We start from the raw sequence: 17326 nt of genomic DNA, 5'->3' as shown, positions 1-17326 counted from the left end.
ATATTTATTTATTTAAAGTATGAGTCTTCAAACTGAATTATACATCTATAACAGTTAAACAAACAAGAGGGCCTTGAAGGCCCTGTATCGCTCATCTGATCCAATACAGATCATCAAGAATAACAATCTGATCAAGTTCCATGAACATATGGTCATAAATGTGGCCTCTAGAGTGTTAACATGCTTTTCCTATTACTTGACCAGGTGACCTAGTTTTTGACTGCACATGACCCAGATTCGAACTTGAAGCTAATCAATATAAACATTCTGACAAAGTATAATTAACATACAGTCATAAATGTGACTTCTAGATTGGTAACAAGTTTTTCTTATGATTTAACCTAATGACCTAGTTTTTGACCGCACATGACCAAGATCAAACTTGGCCTAGAGCTAATCAATATAAACATTCTGACCGACTTTCAGGAAGATACAGTCGTAAATGAGACATCAGGCCTCAATTTCTCGAAACTTCTTAATGCCCCTTATAACCGTATTAAGCTAAACTCACTATTTTTGGTTTTCAATTATTTGGATGATATTTACTTCTTTAAGAGTTTTTATACTTTAGATAGGAAGTATCTATATGTTAGTTAAATTAAACCGTTTTTCATTTATAAAAATTCCATTCAAGTATGTATTTTGAGTAATTGAAATATTAAAAGCTACTTAAGCCTGTTAAGCTTAAGAAGTTTCGAGAAATTGGGGCCTAGAGTATTAACAAGCTTTTCCTTCAATTTGACCAGGTGACCTAGTTTTTGACCACACTTGACCCAGATTCGATAACATTCTGACCAAGTTTCCTGAAGGTACAGTCATAAATGTGACTTCTATAGTGTTAACAAGCTTTTCCTTTAATTTGACCGGGTGACCTAGTTTTTAACCCTAGCTGACCCAATATCGAACTCGTCCAAGATTTTATTGAGAGTAACATTCTGACCAAGTTTCATTAAGATGGTGCCCAAACTGTGACCTCTAGAGTGTTAACAGTCAAATTGTTGACGACGGACGACGACGGACGACTACGACGGATGACGGATACAGGGCGATCACAATAGCTCACCTTGAGCACTTTGTGCTCAGGTCAGCTAAACACAAGCACATAGATTATTCAACAAAACATTAGTTCTTGTTATTGATACATATATATTTATGTTGTAAACTGTTGTAATATATGCACAATAAAGCAATTTAACTGTTTACAACATTATCAGAACAAAAATGTACTATAATTATGCTTACATTAGCTCATTCATAAGCTCATTCAGTTTAAAACTACAAAAAGTATATACTTTGCCAATACACTTAATTGTTCAGAACGTATTAGGCTTTGTTATAATTTTAACAATGTCACTGTATTTTAGACATAGTAAATTGCCCCCCCCCCCAGCAAGAGTTTAGCAACCTACTGACAAGATGACTGTAATAAACTATGATGTATTGATCTATTGATAGGGGACTACTCTCCAAGAAAATTGACAAATTTCTCTGCATTTGATACATATGCAATTCTTGTCTCTTATTTCAATTGCTCATGATGATTACAGTACTGAAGTCATCGATCCAAGATACATAATGCACTCTGGTAAAGGGTACTGAAGTGATCGTCCCATATGCCAATTCTGGTATCCTGGATGAAATGTTTCTGGTGAATACAGTACTGAAGTGATCAATCCCTGATGCCACTCTGGTATCCTGGATAAAGCGTTACTGGTGAATCCAACTTACTGAAGAGATCAATCCCAGATGCCACTCTGGTATCCTGGATAAAACCTTACTGGTGAATACGGTACTATAGTGATGAATTCCGATCTGAAACAGATTAACACCTATTTTAAACTCATAATATAATAAACAAGGGTCAATTTGTTTACAGTGACGCAGATGAAGAGACTATCACACTAACAAATGAAGTCACCGTTGTTAAAAATATGTAAATATGGCCTAAGACCACAGTTATTCTAACTATATGTTCCATAAAGACACTAACCAAGCTTACAATGTATCTCTTCAAAACAGTATTTTCATATAATATTTTTGCAAAAACCGACTTCAAAACTCCTATAGTTCAATTTCAGGCTGTATGCAACACGTACTGAAAGTTTGGAAATGATATATTAAACACTTTTAGATTGAGTATAAGCACCTGTGGTGTTTTCATAAAAAGCAGAAATAGCCATTTCTATCAATCGTTAAGCCGCAAACTTTTAAAGAGCCATTATTTCCTCATGCATTGGATTAATCTGACCAAGAAAGGTTTATATATAAGACAGCACCATAAAAATGGCCTGCCTACTCTATTAAGATTTTTTCAAAGCAAAATAAGATTTTTCCACTTTATCAGCTTAGCGTTTATATAAAAAATGACATAGAGCCAAACTGAAATGCTTCCAGGAACAAATGGCGCAGCATAGGAAATGGTAAAAAAACACCAAAACTGAAAGATTCATGACAACTGCTTGTGTTTTCATGTATGAGATGGCTACATGATGTAGAAAATGCAGTGATAGCATAATTATGCTAAGTTTAAAAAAAAATGCTTAAAGTATCTGTTTTGAAGGCTAGATTTGCCTTAAAATTAAGGTTACAGCTCTTAACCAGTGTCTATAAGTTGCTTATTTACACCTGATTAGTATAAATCCCACTCTTTGGAATCATTTTCACATAAACAAGTACTACAAAGTTAACTTACATCTTCATTCTGAAATATTAGATTCAGAGCTGCAACTCCTGGATCTAGATTGCCGGACCACTGCCATGGGCGAAAAGCCGCAGAAAACTGGAGCTTATTGGCACATCATATTCTGCAAGCAAGACACAAAATCAATGTTTGACACAGAATAAGACTATCTTCTTTTACTGTAAAAGTATGAAAAATGCCTGTAAACACTCATTTGAGACATACATAACCTTTTATGTAGGAATTATGCTCCAGTCAATTGTAAACACCACTCAAGCCCGGGGAATAGCGGGGACTTTGACTTTCAGTCCAGCCAACCCAGGGTAAAATCCTTGCCCTGCAGGGAAGAAATGATGTTAAAATACCCACCAAATGCCCCCGCACTGCTATATTTTGCACAAAGACAAAACCACCGCATTCACCCGGCACTGCAGTGACACCTGAATGGTTAAAACATAGCCCTTTTCCCCGGCTATCCCCGGTTGGAGGGTCCCAGGTTACAATTGACGGGTGCATTAATGCGATAAATGTGCAGAAAAGTTCCATTAATTCCAAAAAAATTATTACAAAACATATTAAATATATAGTCTTTTGGACGATTTGCAATAACTTTTTTTAACAACTCAAAGGTTAATCTTTACTAATCTAGTACCCAGATGCATTTTGAAAGCCTTTAAACCAGACTTTCTTAGAAATCTGTCTTACTTGCAGACAATATTCCTTTCTAAGAAATCCTAGCCAAGAACGGGTATGGAATTCCATCACTAGACCATGTTTTGATCAGCATTGGTTCTTGTCCTTGAAAATACCTCTGTGGCTTCAGCAACCAGGATGGCTATATTAAATAAACAATAAATTAGTGTTTTAATTTATTAAAGCTGCACTCTCACAGATTGAACGTTTTGATCAAATTTTATGAAACAATTGTACCGAGATTCGCTACAGAAAATAATCTTTTTGGTGCCAATCTGGTGTACACTTTAAGGCATTTTGAGTGTATTTAGGTTTTTTCTTTAATGCATAAAGGGAAAAGGTACTCAATCCCTCTGCTCACTTTTTATTGCTTTTGCCATCCGAGTTGAGATGTAATATTTCCCAATGTATTAACTTCAAGTAAATGAATATATTCAGAATGATTGACAGTATGAATGAATGAAAAGTAGCAATAATTCTTTAGATAGGGATCTCATTGTGTTTCTGTGATTGTTTAAGTAGATGTTTTTCATGTTCGTAAGCTTAAAATCATATGCACACTAAATGAAACATAATTCTGCATCATGTGTAGTAAGTTGTGATACTTGTTTGCAAATAATGCAATGTTTGCTTAAAAGAGCAAACAAAATGTGCGAATAGATGCACAATAAAGTCCAAAGACCAATGAAGGTCAGCAGTTTTATTAGAAAATGATATTATCTCAAAGCCGCAACAAAAACGGCATGAAAGAAATTCAATTCGGAAAGAAATATACAGGTGCAGTTGTATTTATGTAAGAGGTGCACCTCCATTTTAAATTTTTAAAATATAAATAGAACAGAACGTATGAATAAAGAATTGCACAGCTTGATAACATACAGGTGCACCTGTAAAGTAAGTGTATTTTAGTAACATTGATGATTCTCTCACAAAGCCATGTTGTTTCATTGTAAGGGTATGGCAACTCTCACTCAGCCATGGAGGTTGTTTGGCAGGATGGTTGGCCTTCTCCACACCCTGGACTGACTATTTAGTTACAATATGTCACACGATCTGTGCCCCACAGCAAAACCATCAACACGCATTTGCCGATTTGTCTTTCAATCACAATCTTGCACTCTTATGGTGTCAGCCTTCCTCTCAACATATACAGTCACAATCTCTCATCTCCCATAGTGTTGTTTGGCACGAGGGGTCACTCGGCACTATTTATTTGCAATCTTTCACACAATCTGTCGATCAAAGCAAAACCATTCATCTTTACAGTCACAATAGCTCACAAAGCCATGGTGTTGGACCGCAACCGTCCATTTATCTTTTCAGTCATAATCTTGCGTTCCGCCATGGTTTTTTTTGGCAGGAGTTGAAACCCCTCCCGCACCCTCCCCTTCCAACTTCTTAATTTAATAACATCTGCCACAAAAAAGTGCTGTTGCATTTCAGTTACCTGGTATTTGGACTGCAGTTGTGGCCAGTCGAGCTATCTGATTGGGGCGATTCGGTCCCTTGGGTGATGTCTTGGTCTGAGAATTATAAAAAATGTGTTTGTCACTGTGTACTCTATGATACATATAATAAACAAATAATCCACTTTTGGTCGTATATTTTTACATAATATTTTAATATTACATACAATCTTTATCATTCACATGGTGTCGGACCGCAACCGTCCATTGATCATTTCGGTCATAATCTGGCGCTCCGCTATGGTTTCACTTGGCAGGAGGGGATACCCCTCCCGCACCCTCCCCGCCCAACTTCTTAATTTACACAAAAGTGGTGTTGCATGGCACAAGAGTTCACCTGTCACACAATTCCTGTATATCTTTTTAGTTTCAATCTCTCAACCAGCGTGTTGGTAATTGAAAGGTGTTACCATCCTTTGATCTCAGTCAAAACATCTCACTCATCCATTGTTGAGGTTCACAGACGGTACACCCCATCCATCTTTTCAGTGACAATATCTCGCTCAGTCATAGCGATTCTGAATTGGTCAACCGTATGTCATAAGTTTATGAAATTGATATCTTCATTGTATGATTTACTGAAAAGTGGTTTTACATTTTTACAAAATAATCATACTGTACCTGGCTGACGTGACAAGCTCTGCTATGTGTACCGGTATAATCCATGGTCGTAATTAAATCGGTAATCCAACAGGAATTAATTCTTCGCAATTTCTATCCGATCAACAACTGTCAAACATCTAAATAGTATTGATATTGTATAGCCTAAAATGACAACTACTAACTGTCAAGTGTGACCTTCGTATAGAATGGTAAACAATGCGTATGAATATATTTAATAAACAAGTGAAAACAAAGTATATATCTCAGACAATCTATAGAAATATGTTTTATTTGTCTTTTTGAGTTTACCAAAAGTATTCATAGTAATTGCTTATAAGCATATTTTGAATTATTTTAATAACTAGTGGGCGCTTTTTCGCCGCATCTCATAGTTTAAATTGCATGGGCCTGTTTTCTTCCGTATCGTCACGCTCTGATGACGTTGGTGTCCGGCATGCACGCGCTCAATATAGTTTATGAATAGAAAAAATACTGGTTCCATCACCTTTACGTCTTTTTTTTCAGGCTGATAGTATGTGCAACTTTTGAACGAAAGTAGTGCTATGTGTGACCGTAATAGGGCTCTGCCGAGCTTCGCTCGGTTTAGAGCCCGTATAAAGTTTAACTGCTGTATTGAAATGACTACGCGGTATACTTGCAGCGTAGTATTTTTTTTTTTTTTAAATCTGACATCGTAAACCGTCCATATACATCCGAGGTTGTTTTTGATGGAATATGACCGAGGATTTCCGATATATCAACTTCAGGATTGTTGTTGTTGTTGTTTCTGTTGCTTGCGAGTTAAAATGCGTTGTGACGAATCCTGATATGTGGTCTAGTGCTAAGAGACTTGACTGTCAACGGTTTGATGCCCGGTGTCACCACTAAAATACTAACCGTTTTTCGGGAAAGGTTTAGGAACCTTGGTTACCCTAACCAGGGTAACATACTGTATGTGCTCTATGATAAGCAGTCAACCAGATTGGTAATCTCTCTTTGGCCGACGTGCATCGATATGCTAGTGAACTCGTTGAACAAACGTTCCCACCCTCCCTTAATGGCTGCCTAAGGGCTGGAACTGCTGTTAGGGTGCAAAATGCGAGGAGTTATTTCACATTGTTTTTTGAGCCTGCTATCTGAACCCCTCAAGTCCTGGTTTTATAATTCATGTAAATACCAGAGTTCTAGAGTTCATTGTGCAAAAACGTAACATTTATGAGTGAAAATGTCATTTATTTGATAAAATAACGTAATATTAAAATATATGATAATATCATCTGAATATAATATGTTTGCATAAGGGGGCAACATCCCGCCAAAATCAACTCATGTTACCATTCAAGATTCAAGTCGATGCCAAAATCAACCCATGAATGTAGACAATCAAGTTGAGTCCCCCCCTCCCCTTCAAAGGAACCATGGTATATACTGTATGAAAAATACATTTGTTAAGGTAACAATGCACTATCAGACTAAAGATACACCCTGACAATATTTTTTCAATATGTAAAGTATAAAAAGTATGCACATTGTGAGATAAGTGTAACGGATATGTCGTCATGTCGACAGGTTTGCAACATTAATACAATAAAATAAATTGAAAGGAAACGCGTATTTTACGATAAGCCGTTTGTATTTTCTATCGATAAATATGTAAATAATTCACTCTAATTGTTGAAAGAAATTGACATCTTTCAAAAACCGGTTTGTAGGGATAATCATGGACATTTTAAAAACGTGTATGATTCAGAGTTAACATTCTCGTACACCAGAGCGATGAAGCTATGCGTACAACAACCAGTAGTTAAATTTATTATTATTAAACCTATATTAGACATCATAATTAAACCTATATTAGACATATCATAATTAAACCTATATTAGACATATCATAATTAAACCTATATTAGACATATTATAATTAAATCTATATTAGACATATAATAATTAAACCTAAATTAGACATATTATAATTAAACCTATATTAGACATATCATAATTAAATCTATATTAGACATATTATAATTAAACCTATATTAGACATATTATTATTAAACCTATATTAGACATATCATAATTACACCTATATTAGACATATTATAATTAAATCTATATTAGACATATTATAATTAAACCTATATTAGACATATTATAATTAAACCTATGTTAGACATATCATAATTAAACCTATATTAGACATATTATATTTAAATCTATATTAGACATATTATAATTAAACCTATATTAGATATATTATAATTAAACCTATATTAGACATATTATAATTAAACCTATATTAGACATATTATCATTAAACCTATATTAGACATATTATAATTAAATCTATATTAGACATATTATAATTAAACCTATATTAGACATATTATAATTAAACCTATATTAGACATATTATAATTAAATCTATATTAGACATATTATAATTAAACCTATATTAGACATATTATGATTACACCTATATTAGACATATTATAATTAAATCTATATTAGACATAATATAATTAAACCTATATTAGACATATTATTATTAAACCTATATTAGACATATTATAATTAAACCTATATTAGACATATTATAATTAAATCTATATTAGACATATTATAATTAAATCTATATTAGACATATTATAATTAAACCTATATTAGACATATTATAATTAAATCTATATTAGACATATTATAATTAAACCTATATTAGATATATTATAATTAAACCTATATTAGATATATTATAATTAAACCTATATTAGACATATTATAATTAAAACTATATTAGATATATTATAATTAAACCTATATTAGACATATTATAATTAAATCTATATTAGACATACTATAATTAAACCTATATTAGACATATTATAATTAAACCTATATTAGACATATAATAATTAAACCTATATTAGGCATATTATAATTAAACCTATATTAGACATATCATAATTAAACCTATATTAGACATATTATAATTAAACCTATATTAGACATATTATAATTAAACCTATATTAGACATATTATAATTAAACCTATATTAGACATATTATAATTAAACCTATACTAGACATATCATAATTAAACCTATATTAGACATATTATAATTAAACCTATATAAGACATATTATAATTAAACCTATATTAGACATATCATTATTAAACCTATATTAGACATATCATAATTAAACCTTTATTAGACATATTATAATTAAACTTAAACCTATATTAGACATATCATAATTAAACCTATATTAGACAAATCATAATTAAACCTATATTAGACAAATCATAATTAAACCTATATTAGACATATCATAATTAAACCTATATTAGACATATCATAATTAAACCTATATTAGACATATCATAATTAAACCTATATAAATCGTTGAGTTAGGTATAACCTCTTTTGCACTGTAATTTAGAAGCTATATACCCTTTAATGTGTTATAACATGCTTGTGTATTTTGATAGTTTTGGAGACTTTGGACTTGACGCATGGAACTTTGCTACATGGTCATCAAGGGTGCAAGTTGTGGATTTCCTTAGGAAACTCTGGCACCGCAAACCACACAATATCATAATCTTGCTACACTATCTTTCTTATAAAACAACAACATTCACCAAGAAGCTGCTTGACATTGTTGGTTGGATCTTTTAAAATATTCGGACACAAACACATACAACGTGTGGTTTAAGGTGTTTTTCTGGAACAATACAAACGGAATTTCAAAATTTGTATGAAAAAAATCCCTCCGTAACATTTAACGAACTCCCTGATACAATACTAGGTATTATGTTGATGTATTATAAAATAATGAATCGTTGGCCTTCCCTACCCATTTTAGAATTGCAGAAAGTCGTAGAGTGTTTATCAAATTCGCTAGTGTTGGCACGACATTGGACATTCAAAAATGAATGTAGTGCCAGCACGACATTGGACATTGGGATTTCAAAAATGAATGTCGTGGTGGCACGACATTGGATGTGGACATTCAAAATTTGTCCAATGTCCAATATCGAATGTCGTATGTGTAGCTAACTTCACACAGCTAACTTACTATTATAAGAAATTACCTGAGAAGCCAAAATATAACTTAACTATAAGAAATTGGGAACGTTTAAATCACAGTGTGTGTATACCACGTGATAAATTACGTCATACATGCTACTTCTGAAGGCAATATTTTGCTTAACATGACTTAAATCAAAGATAACTTTTCTTTTACTACACCATTTTAAATGAAACAAAGGGCAGTCTATGCCGATTAAAGAGCCCCGCCTTCGTTGTATTACCGGAGTTTGATAAGGTGATTTGACAAACCTGTTTCCAAAATAATGTTTTGACAGTGCTCCGTCAGACGGCCGTATTGTGAAAAGGCTTGTTGAAGTGTTTTATGAAACTAAACTCTCAATCAAATTCTGTTAAAAGCCCAAAGGCGGGGCTCCGTAAGCGGCATAGACTGCGCTAAAAAGTATTAAGCGGTATTGAAACATCTTATCAAGAAAGCTATCTCCTGTTGTTGATTGAATATTTTTGTATAGTTTAATTTTGTAATGCATTTGCATTGAATCAATTTATCTATTTGTCCACATATTTTGTAACAAATCTTGAAAATCTTGAATAATTGAAAAAAACATTTCCAACCTTCTTAAAACAGTTCAGCAATGCCACGTTGCTTATGGCATGATTGGAAAGATTTAAACGGCAGATTCATAACCCTGTCGTATCTGGTAATAATTGTCAGGTTATGCCCCCTTTTTCGACAAAAAATGGACAATCGTTAGAGTTTATTCCACTGCGCTCTGGTTAAATATTGTTTTCTCTGATGCAATATATTCTGGACAAAAAAAGGGTTATGAAACACCTGTCCAATACGAAGACAGATATCGTCATGTTTCAATTTCCGCCTCACATTCAAACATAGGTTAGGCCTAAAAAAAATATATGTCCGTTTCGGGTAACCCGACCCTACATATAAAAATGCGCCGACCCTAACTATTTTTTCCGTTTCTGAGCAAAAAAAGTTACGAAGGGCGGATAAATGCAGATTTTAATCAGAAGTATTTTTTATATGATAAAACAAAGTCAGGCAATGACAGTAGTGTAGGAAAGACTGCCATGTGCAAGAAAACACTCTGAACTTACGACAGATTTTGAAAATAATAATAATAAAAAAAAATCCCTACCTACCCTACCTAGAAATTTTGTGAAGGTTACCCTAAACAAACAATTATTTCTTTTTGGCCTTACGAGGTGTCAACATAATGCATTTAATTGAGTGGTATATTATCATGATGTAACTTGATATTCTTGGAAGACCTACAAAATGGCTCAAATATTTTGCAAAATTATTTTCAGAAATGGAAATTATTTGTTACTATTGAACACCCCCCCCCTCCCCCTAAAGATAATGGTGTTTTGAAAGGTGGGGAGATTAGGAAATGATTTGAAATTCTATTTTGATAATAAAGAAAAACAAATAGTTAATCAGTTTACATACCTTGGAATAACTTTTTTCCACTGGGGGCTCATTTAATAAAGCTTTTGAAGACCTCGGAGGTCAAGCGCTTAAAGCCATATCTAAACTTAAAAAATGCTTATCAAAATTTACAAATTTGAAAGTAAGCCATGTCTTTTCATTATTCGATTAATTAATAACTCAAATACTAAATTATGGTTCAGAAGTATGGGGGAGGATGGGGGTTCTCGAAAGCAGATGGACTTGAAAAAAATCACCTTCATTTTAAAATAAAACACTTGTAGGCGTTAACAACTTTTTATATGGAGAATTAGGTAGAGTTCCATTGTATGTCCATAGATTGACATCAATCATCCGCTTTTGGTTGAAAACAACAATGACGAATGAAAGAAAACTTAGCAAACTTACATATAACTCCATGTTAGATGATACACTAAACAACGCGGCGGAAATAGATTGGGAAATTAAAGTTAAATATCTGTTAGAAACTATTGGATTTGCTGAAGTTTGGTGTAACCAAGGGTGTCAACATATATACTTCTTGCAAATATTGATGATCAGTCATATTTAGAAACCATACGAAACAATAAATTTAAATCAGCTTTAACACGACTTAAGATGGCATAAGCCCCGAATAATATCAAGAAATAAACGAAAATGCAAAGTTTGTAATACACTTGAAGATGGATTCCATTTTCTCCTTCAATGTCCATTATACCATGAATTAAAGGGGCTGTTTCACGTATGATAAAATAGCAAAAAAAAGAAAATTGTCGAAAACTTACATAAACTTGGCATCGATGTGTACAATGCATTGAAACTTACTAACTGAAGTACCACATAGTTTACAATTTATTTAAGTTTAGCAGTTATTTCGTATTTTTCCATTAAAAAAACATTACTGGGTATGTCTTCTAGGTAGAATTCATTCCTTATGCGTGATTGGCTAGTCGGTGTTATCACGTGATGTTACCGAGGTAGGAGTATAGCTTAATTATATCACCCTATTAGAATAAGCCTTTGTAGCTCAATGAGTAAGATACTGAACTTCAATTTTGGCGACGCGGGTTCGAACCCGGTCTCCGACACATTTTTTTTTTACATTTTGGAACCATTTTTACAATTATGATATCAAAGCGTAATACATTCTATTAGATAATTGTCCTGAGATTCGTTACAGAAAAAAACTTCTTTGGTGCCAATCTGGGCAAAATTCCTTTAAGACTGTTCATTAAGCGATATTATTGAGCACTGTAAGCAAATGTGTTATAATTTTATTTTGTTTATTCATTATGATTGATTTCGAAAATTGTTCTGTCGGAAATGTTTATAAATTGTACATGTTTACATTATACGTAATTCATGGGCTGTACGCTTATAGTTAATAAAATCATTTTTTCATGATCTAATAAGGTGATTGCACTTTTAACTTTATTCTTAATTAAATATGGTCCTGAATTGAGATCACTCGAAAGCAGAAAATACAACCGAACTTGCATTCGTAACAACTCGGCCATTTCCGGCAAGCTTCGGGATAAATCTCGTAAAAAGGCTTCATATGTAAGGCCGCAGGCGATTAATTATTTTTATCATTATACTAAGTAGATCCATTCGATAACCTAAACAATGTACTGAAATGATTGATTTTGAATCGTGTTTTAATTACGCTTTGGAAAAACTTTAAATTCTAATTAAAAAAATATGTTACTGTTCGTCACCTGTTCAATTAAATCCGTCGTTTAATGATGGTTGAAAACACATGCAATACGTTTTCAATATGGGTACGGCCATAAATAATTAATTTTAAGGATCCATATTAAATCCGATGTCATATCAGTTCGATAAACGTATGTTTTTTTCTAACGCTGTTTAATGTTAAGCACACAACACGAGTTTTTAACCCATATATGGTGTTGGGTGCATAGAGGTACTAGAAAAATCAGTTTTATTATGCATGCAAATTGGTCAATTGACTATATAATGTATAGGAAACTTATTTAGTTGTCTACGGCAAATCGAAATCGGGTATCGTCAGATTTACTTTTTGACTTGACATTTTTTTAAATAATTAATGCGCCGGGGTTACACAATGGGACTTGTGTTGTTATGCGGTTTAACATAATGCGAATTAAGGGCGTTTTTGTTTTATATTGGTTTCACGAACTGTTTATTTGTTGTAACAGTTTTTAAAAAAAAAACCACTTTTAATCGTTTTTTTACGAAAACCGGTTTTGGAAACAATCGAAACTTCTACCGGAGGCAGTTTAATCGGTTTGTTCCATCCAAAAACAAGTTTATTTCGAAAACAACATGGCGGAAAGTGATCAACCACGTTTATTGAAACTCAATCTTTTTGATAACAATGCCTGACAATGGGCAAATGAGCTGAATGAAAAGTTATACTAGTAATTGTGTAGCTCAGTAGCTACAGTAGCTCCGCCATGTTGTTGAAATGTACATTAAACCATTCACTTGTTTCTTCAAGCGTAACTATCAAAACAGGTTTCGTAACTGCTGAAACCATTGAAACCAAACTTGGAACTGGTTAAGTATCAACAAAAACAGCACTTTCTGTAAATACGTATATAAGATAGCGATAATGTGAATTTGGGAAATTAAGACTCTTTTATACATCAAGGGGAATATTATAGTAAAATATCACTAAAATGCCAAGTGCCTGGGTGTGGTCAAGGATGCACTCTCTTCATTTAAGTTTGAGTAATGCAAATAGTTATTAGTTGTTATTTTTTGAATTCATTACAATACCTCCTAACAGAAAAAAACTAAAATCCAGCTTTTGCAAATGAGATCTCATATTTTACCAAATACTTTTTTGAGCTGCTATGACACCACTTATTCAACCTACCTCTTTTTTAACACGATCTGCACTTTTATATAAAGGTAACAACAGTTTTTAATTTACGTACACTGTTAACCTGACCTAAATGGAAATTGAATACTAAAATAATACTAATAAGGTGAGTTCATATTGGTCAAGTTATTTGTCTTAGGTAAGCAGTATTTGCCTGAGCCCGAAGGCCAAAACTGCTTACCGATGGCAAATAACTCGGCCAATATGAAATCACCTAATTATTGAGTCTATTATCAATTAACTGTTATGTATGCTACGTCATTGTAATATCTACCTTGCCTTATTTTTTGAAACCTATTTTCCATTTTTATTAATAGATTCTGCCTTTCTAGACTATGTTTACTCATTTTGACATGCATCCTTTACAGTGACAATGTTTTATGAATAAAGCCAAATGCAATGTACATTTTAACGGAGCGTATCTGTTTGTGATTGTTTCGTAACTCGTCTGCCAAAAGATGAAAATTGTTGATTTCACTTTCGTCGTCCATTTTGTGGGATTCCAAACATAAAATTGTCTTACATGAACTCCACTAACAGGTTGAAGTATTTCATAGCTTGTAATTTCAATTTTTTCTTTTTAACAAGGCACACAAAATGGCTGCCGAAGTTAATAATTTACAGAATTCACGTATTAGGATGAGTTTTGGCAGCCAATGAAAATTGCCTATTTCTCGAATCCCGAAGTTTGCGACTCGTATTAGCCGACTCTGGTCCATATTGGGCGAGTTTTGGCATATAATACAATCCATTCTAATGTATAATTACAATTTATGTTCCAATATCGCGTCTTATACGTTATAGCTAATTAATAAATATGAATGTGATAATGTCTAACATTAATTATTTTCAAAATGCCCGCGGGTACATATTGAATATTTTCATTATCTCTTCTGAGCATCTTGGCTTCGAAACGAACGTACTATACCACTCGAATTTGACAATTTACTTTAAGAGAAAATGGATGTACATTAAAATGAAAATAATATAAAATTATAAAATAGGTTTTTTGTCGCATCTGTAAACCATGAACGATAAACTGGCTCAAGTTTTTGTGATGTGCGTCTTTTCGGCGGTACTGGTGTATTTCCTACTGTCATCGGGTAACGTACCATTGTGTGTTGTAATTTTGCCATCTTGTCGTTTGTGTCTATTTTTGTGTAAAGCAAATATATATAAATAATTTCTCAAATTTCATCCATATTGAACGTTCTTTTTACATTGGGCGGGAGATTTTATTTCTTCACTGTTTTATTGATGATTGTTCCACCGTTAAATAAGTGTTCGTGTTCTTTCTTATTGCATAAGAGACCATAAAAATGTGTTTCTAGACGAACAACGTCTAGGAAACAAAAAAAAATAATAAAAAGCCGCATGAGCACACGGTGTGAAACAGTCATCTAAGAAAAATAAAGATAAAAATTATGAAAAAATGCCACCCAAGCACAAATTTAAAAAAAAAGAAATTCGATACAAATCTAGCGAATAACATGTTGGCCTTATATGTGTAGTCAATATCCAAAGTTGCGAATCACAACTTAATTTGATAGCAATGTTTAAAAATGCCATTATTCTCATTTAAATGGCCGACTGTTGTGGAATATATTCTATATTTTTTGTTTGACAATTTTCTGACTTTTAATAAAAAAATGTTTAAACTTATTTATTTTACAACGATTGTGAAAGTGTGGTCTTGTGTTGTGAGGGAATCCGGAGTACCAGGGGGAAGCCAACTTGTACTGCATGGTATCCACAAACCAAACCAGACTAAAACATAATAAAACATATGGATATTTATTAAATATACATTTTATAATGCATGTACCTGAAAACACAATTTTTTTATTTCAGTAGTTGTTTCCAATAACCCACGGCCAAAAAGGAACGTAGGGTTACATGGTAGTAATGCAGTACACTCGGTAAATATATTTGACGATGTTAAAGCTGCACTCTCACAGATTGAACGTTTTGACAACATTTGTCTGTCATGGAACCAGCCAATTTTTGCGAAAATCCATGGAAATAGTAGAAGACTGCTGACAAAAAATAGATCGCTGATTTTTATATTTAAGTTCAAAAATTGATGTTTTATGCATTTTTCGAACGGAAACATGAAAATATACTTTCTGATTTTTTGTCAGCAAACTTATCATTGGTTTTAATATATCTACGCAAAAATGTGCTCTTTCTAAGACAAAAAAAAAACGAAAAAAAGTTGTAAAAAATGGTAAGTCTGTGAGAGTACAGCTTTAAAGATACACTCTTACTCCCAAATAAGATTCACCACAAGTTATACGTTTGTTTAATATTCCAAAAAGGATGAATACATATCGAAAACAATGGTTCTCATGAAGGATACTGTGTTTGATTTGAAAGAAATTTGCATAAAACACGGTATTTCTACCTTATGAGACTAAAGCAGATCCCAGTAAATCGTTATGCATTCACCAATCATTTAATTAATTTTTCCGTTTTCAGCTGTTAAAACACGGTTACAATCTTGTTATCAGTAATTAATTATTATTTTTCATAAATGCATAATTAAGTAAGCAGTTAAAGGTTTATCACTAAAAAAATATGTTATATTGCATGTGCATGTATTGATTTTGAATAAGAGTGTCAATTAAAAAAAATAAAAAATATTTGAGTGAGTCATATGTTTATATACTGTACACTAGATGTATCAAATGTTGATGCAGTGCATACATTGCAAATGTCGTTATCTTATAGCTATTGCTAGGTAATTTATAGACTATGTCACTACCAGTTACAGGAATGGGCACCGTGTTAAATCTGACGAAATCTCTGAATAAAGATAAATTAATCGACAATCGAACGCTAATAAACGAAGATTATATACTACGATAAATAATAAAACCTTTATTTTTTTAAAGAACGATACTGTAAAGCCCAAAATACTGAAAAACAGCTTTGAGAAATTTTGACGGCTACCTTTTCGAAAAGTCGTAGAAGAACGAGGAAGTAGCGAGGAAAAGGATGACGTCATTGTCTATTTTAAGCCTGGCTACAGGCAACTAAATTAAAACAAAAAAGGTACTGGCGCCTCGGTAACGCTGGTTACATAAAGTTGTAACCAGAATTACTTGATGTTGTTTTTTAGATTTGCCTTTTCCTTATTCATCCTTGGTCAAAATTTCAGCGTTGCATCGTTCTTCAAAATAAAGTGAAGTTGAAATTTTGGCCAACGATTGCATCATTAATATACAAGCAAATCTAAAATAGATCACACGAGTAGAAGCAGAAATAAGTGTAGTTTTTATGGGCTAAGCAATATGTTCATGTATTTTCTGTCAAGAAAGTCATTTATACGTTCTGCAACAGTCAATTGTAACCACGCCTTCCTCCCCCCCCCCCCAGGTCCTGGGAATAGCGGGGACTGTGACTTTCGGTCAAGCCAACCCCGGGTAAAATCCCCGCCCTGCGGGCAAGAACTGATGGTAAAATCCTTGCCAAATGCTATATTTTGCGCGAAGACAAAACCACCGCATTCACCCG

Source organism: Mya arenaria, chromosome 3, assembly GCF_026914265.1.
Source record: "Mya arenaria isolate MELC-2E11 chromosome 3, ASM2691426v1".
Taxonomy (NCBI): Eukaryota; Metazoa; Mollusca; class Bivalvia; order Myida; family Myidae; genus Mya; species Mya arenaria.
This window is presented reverse-complemented; position numbering follows the sequence as displayed.